The following is a 6,000-nucleotide window of genomic DNA, read 5'->3' on the forward strand; positions in this document are numbered from 1 at the left end:
TTTTGTTAGTGCAAAAGCCTTTTAATTTAGTAGAGTCAAAACCATCCATTTTGCAATTAACAATATTCTCTGTTTCTTGTTTGATCATAAAGAGAAAAAAGATTTATTAATGGAAAAAGTAATATTACAATTAAAACATTAAAAACATATACAGGGCGGCTAGGTGGTGCAGTGGATAGAGCACCGGCCCTGGAGTCAGGAGTACCTGAGTTCAAATCCGACCTCAGACACTTAATACTTACCTAGCTGTGTGGCCTTGGGCAAGCCACTTAACTCCATTGTCTTGCCAACCCCCCCCCAAATCTATCTATCTATCTATCTACATGAATTGAAGAATTAGTTATTCATTTCTGATTCCTTTTCCACTTATTTAGGTGCATCTTGCTGATCAAATTGGATGATTATGACTAAAAGAAGAACTAAGCACCTTTGTAAGAATGGCATCTCCAAAGGCAATTTTGTCAAGTTTATTCCGAAATTCCCAGGAACAAATGTACAGGATACGAAAAGTTTCAGACAAAATCTACCCTTCTGGCTACATATGATGAACAGCCTTACTGAAGAAGATGATAACATGCTACCCCTAGGTAAGATTTTCCTTGTTAATCAGGAGTAATGAGAATAGCTAACATTTGTAAAGGGCTGTTTGGTTTGCAAGGGTTTTACAATACTAACTTGTATCATCCTCATAATGAGCAATTGGAATGATCTGTTTTTTAACAATGAAGTTACTCAAGCTAACAGAGTTCAAATGACAGGAGAGGAACCAAATAACTCAGTAGTAAGTATTCAGAATCACATTCGGACTCAGGGCTCCTTGACTTCAAGTCCAACATGATATGCTGTTAAGTCAACTGTTGATTCTAGTACAAACATACCAGAATGTGAATATCTTCTGTTCCATTGTCTTTTCCCAATTGTTTTTCCTATTTACAAGTATCCAGGATTCTAATAATACTGGGAACAACTCAAGGAATAGTACCCCATTGCTGTTCACTCTTAAGACCTCACCTGAAATATTGAGTTAAGCTCTGCAAGCCGTTTCAGAAGGACATTGGTAAACTGGAGAGTATTCAGAGGTGGGTAACAAGGATTGTGAAGAGTCTTGAATCAGTGACATGTGAGGATCAGCTAAAGGAACTGAGTCTGATTAGTGCGGGGAAGAAAAGACTTTGGTGGAGCATGAGAGATGTCTCCAAGAATGTAAGACTGACTTGGACAGGATGGATCAATTCGTCCTAACTGATCCTCAATAATACAACTAGAAGCACCTTGTGGAAGCTGCAAAGACAAATCTCCTTTGGCATCAGGATTAAGTCCCTAAGCAGAGGGTGATGCCTCAAGAGGTGGCAACTTCTGCCTTCCAACAGAAGGTCTTCCAACAGAAGTTTGAGCCTGATAGTTTAGGTGTGTTAGAATGGGGATTCCTTTCCATTTGAGGTTGGGTTCAATGACCACTGTGGTCCCTTCCGAGATACTAAATACTAAATACTCAATTTCTGTGACTCTGAAATAATAGAAGTGAAGTCTAGTGGAAGGAGTATTGTTTTCAAAATTAAAAGACTGGCTTTCAGATACTGCCTCTTCTACTTTCTACATGTATGATACTGTTGTCACTCTGTGGTTCCCACTCTCCTCATCTCCAAAGGGTTGTAGTACTTGACATCAAAGATCCTGTCAAGCTTTCAACCTTAGACCCAATGAACTCTACTGAGAAAGGTGAAATCTTTGAAAAAGTAGAACTCAACATGAGAGCAAATACAAGTTTCAGTGGAAGTAGAGCTTACCCAGGATTTGAAGGACCCTGATTTGGACTTAAAAGCACTGAGAGATAATCACCAGGGGGCAAGTGGAACAAGGAACAGGAAAAAACAGGACACCCTGAAGTAAAGCCTCCTTTTCATGCTGACTCAAATCTTGGGCACTTTTGCCAATGTCCTCCTCTCGTGACTCCATGTGAAACATGGTCTCATTGGAAATCACAGAAATTCTGAAATGAAAAGTCTTCATTGTTATTTCATTTCCTCCAAACAGATCTCACCATGAAAAGACAACCAGGTTCTCTCAATGAAAGTCAAACAATCAAGATACAAGACAAGGAACAGATGAGAAAGAAGTGGAAAAATTCTGAGGAAGAGAAAGACCTGCAGGAGAGGAGGAAAGTCAGCAAACCTTTGATGGAGACTCTCTGGGCACAATTCAAAACCAAGAGATATCTTCAACCCAGAGATCTCTATAGACTTGCATTTGAGTTCTCAATGGTCGACAGACAGGTAAGTGAAGAATATTTCTTTAATAATAGAAGTTCTGCCACTTCTTTCATTCCATCTTACATTCAAATACAGTCACAAGCCTTATATATTGGTTCACATTGTTTCTTTTTAAATTTTAATACAGATCTTACAATGGTTTAGAAAGAAGAATAAGAAATATGAAAAATTTTGTAAGAATAAAAGGAATCACCAGAAATCAAGATGCCTTTGGTAAGTTTTTAAAGTAAATCTCTTGGGGCGGCTAGGTGGTGCAGTCAGGAGGACCTGGGTTCAAATCTGGTCTCAGACACTTAATAATTCTGTAGCTGTGTAGCCTTGGGCAAGCCACTTAACCCCATTTGCCTTGCAAAAACCTAAAAAAAATAAAGTGAATCTCTCTAAGTCATTAAGTATTTAAAAAGTGAATGTCAGAAAGATTTTAGATTACAGATAGGATTTTTAATTGATGAACCCAATAGTCAGACCAAGGGCTTTCTGTGTTGGGCAGTCATAAAGTCTGTTCATGCTCATTTTCCTTTCTCTTTCCAACTTCCCACCATACTTACAATCATCATCCAATACTATATAGTGGATAGAGTACCAGCCCTGGAACCAGGAGGATCTAAGTTCAATTCTGGCCTCAAATACTTGACACTATAAGCTATATGATCTTGAGAAAGTCACTTAACCCTGAATATCTGGCATCCAGTGCCATCTATAATCATCCAGATCCAGTATCTGGTCAATGGACCCAGATGGTTCTGGAGATGAAAGTAAGGTTGGTGACTTTAACACGTAAACCCTCTCTCGAATCTAATTCACATGCATATCATGATAGCACCTCCTTGACTTCATGGTCTTCTTTGAAAACAAAGGAGAAACATCATCATTATTGAAAACCACTGCCATATTTTAACAGGCACAATATTGTAAAGAGTTGTTGGATCCAATATATTATAACTTTGGTTTTCTGGTTATTTCCTCAGATTCTGCAGATATCTGAAGACCATTAACATTTTCATATGCATCGAAAGAATTTTCTGAGGATTCAGAAGGAATTCACCTATTTTATTTGAAGCCTCCTGAAGGATCAGTTATGGTTCTGAGCAAGCCCTCATTTTATATTACCTTAATGATACAGTTAAATAATTTTTAAATAAAAATTCATGGTTACAGAGAATTACTCATCTTCTGTCACCTTTTACATGCATGTTTATTTCTTGGATTTCAGGTATCAATTTCCAATTACATTGAGTTAAAAAGTTATTCTTCATTTCTTTGCTATTCCTGAATATAACATTTATTTAAGTTATTGATTAACTTTTAAGATTTCTAGTAAGAATAGTTTAAAAAAAACACAACACTGGGATCTATCCATCTGGTTGAATACCACAATGAAACCAAATTGAAAAATGAAGAATATAAAAAAGATGAAAGACATTTTTAGTGAAAAAAGAAACAAATTAGAATGCAGTGCTTATTTATTCAAACAGAACCAATCACAAAGTTCTAACTCTCCAAAGAACCCCTTCCCCAAGAGGTCTAACAGCCTAGATTGGAGTTTATGACAAATACACAAATAAATAGGATTCATCACAAATTAGGATAAGTGCTGAGTGGAACTGTATAACTGCCCTCCAGTTTTTGAAGCCCTCTAAGTGCTTGCTCAAGCATGTTTCAAAAAATCCTTTCTAAGTGATTTTCTTCTTCTTCTTCTTCTTCTTCTTCTTCTTCTTCTTCTTCTTCTTTTTTGGCATGAGGAATTAGTATTAAAGGAAAGAGATTCATAAGAGATCATTTTTATAAAGGTTCACCAGACTAGGCAGGGGTGTTTTTTTTTCCTGTGTGTTTTGTTTTGTTTTGTTTTTCTTCCTCTGGTTGGGGATAATATAGACCTCTAAGTGATTTTCCATTGAAATCTTCTGAAACACTTCCATGTGAAAGAGTTTTGAGGTTTTAACTGGACCCTCAGAGCAGAACAATTTACAAATACTCTAAAATTCTTTCACCTTGAATTCCAATTCAATCTAATTCGCTTTCTGGACTTCATCCTAAGTTGATTGTGCATGTGCATCCATTCAGATTTGAATTATTCCTGCTCCTCCGATATCTGGAGGGTTCCCCAGAATGCATATCATGTGTACCACCATAGACAGCCGATGCACTATGCTTGTCAATGTCACTGTAGCTGGAAAAAGCAAATGTGGAAGAAACATGATCGGGTTTGTCATGCACATACACAGTCAACATATCCGACCAGGATATATGTGTAGAGAGGCTCAAGTAGGAGAAATGCATGGTCTGGTGAAACTCTTGGAAGAACCCCACAGTGCTGGTCATGCTACAACAAAAATAAAAAGGAGATCTTCAGGAAGTATACACTCTGTTGAGAATCAATGACTGCACATGGAGGTGGGGTAGGGGAGAAGAGGGATCATATGTGCTATGTTGAAAAGAAAAACAACCTGAGAACAGAAGACCTGCTTTTGAGTGCAGGCTCAGATAGGCAATGTCCATGTCCAGTGATATGTGGGTCACTAATGATCTCTGCTTCAGTTACTTAGATGCAGAATAGGGTTAATTTTTCTGGCATAACCAATGAGATGGGTTTGTTGTTGCTTGACCCAGGATTACACAGTTTGAATAATTTAGGATCCTTTCTGGAGGATGACCACTTGCCAAAGAATTCATACCCTGTTCTAGGAGTTCACACCTTGTCCTTAAAGTTCCAAGAGATAAAGTTGTTTACTCACATTCCTTTTTCAAAAATTTTTATTTTCTCTCAGTTACATGTAAAGACATTCATTTAACAATAACATTCATTTAAAAATATTTTATGATCCAAACTGAATCTCTTCCTCTCTCACCATTCCCAGGCTTGAAAGAATAACCAATTTATTAAAGGTAAAACATGTTCAATGATGCAAAGCATATTAATGATGTTGGTTTACTCACATTTCTTTTTTTTTATTTTTTTAATTAAAGATTTTATTTATTTCAATTTTTACAATTTCTCTCCCAATCTTACTCCCCCCCCCAGAAAGCAATTTGTCAGTCTTTACATTGTTTCCAAATTGAGTGTGATGAGAGAGAGATCATATCCTTAAGGAAGAAACATAAAGTATAAGAGATAACAAGATCAGACAATAAGATATCAGTTTTTTTCCTTCTAAATTAAAGGGAATGGTCCTTGAACTTTGTTCAAACTCCATGGTTCTTTCTCTGGATACAGATGGCACTCTCCTTTGGAGACAGCCCCAAATTGTCCCTGATTGTTTTGTTTTTTTTACTTTATTTTTTATTCTCATTTTGTACAAATGTTTTTCTTTACATTAATAAGATATACTTGTTTACAAGTAAACAAAATACCCCTCCCCCCATTGAATATAGATAGACTTGCTTGGGCAAAAAAGTAAAGGGGGGGAGAAAAAAATTAAAATTACAAAAAATAATAGTAATAATTGTAGGTATGGCCAGGTGGTGCAATGGACGAAGCATTAGCCCTAGAGCCACGAGCACCCGAGTCCATATCCAGCCTCGTAAACCCAATAATCACCCAGCCATGTGACATGCAAGCCACCCGATCCCTACTGCCCTGCAAAAACCAAAAAGAAGAAAAAAAAGACCCAAAATAAAATAAAATAAAATAGTAATAATAGTAGGGGTGGCTGGGTGGCAGACAGAGCATTGGCCCTTGAGCCAGGAGCACCTGGGTCTGAATCCGGCCCCAGACACCCAATGATCACCC

General features: G+C 37.2%; 1 long non-coding RNA gene across 1 annotated transcript; it reads left to right on the plus strand.

The window, feature by feature from the left end:
* Positions 1–423: 423 nt before the first annotated feature.
* Positions 424–3,295, plus strand: LOC141511823 (uncharacterized). Its single transcript, XR_012475429.1, has 4 exons — positions 424–587; positions 2,035–2,273; positions 2,398–2,483; positions 3,239–3,295. It is a non-coding gene; the product is annotated as an uncharacterized LOC141511823 (long non-coding RNA).
* Positions 3,296–6,000: the final 2,705 nt, after the last annotated feature.

Source organism: Macrotis lagotis, chromosome 2 (assembly GCF_037893015.1).
Source record: "Macrotis lagotis isolate mMagLag1 chromosome 2, bilby.v1.9.chrom.fasta, whole genome shotgun sequence".
In the NCBI taxonomy this organism is placed as follows: Eukaryota; Metazoa; Chordata; class Mammalia; order Peramelemorphia; family Peramelidae; genus Macrotis; species Macrotis lagotis.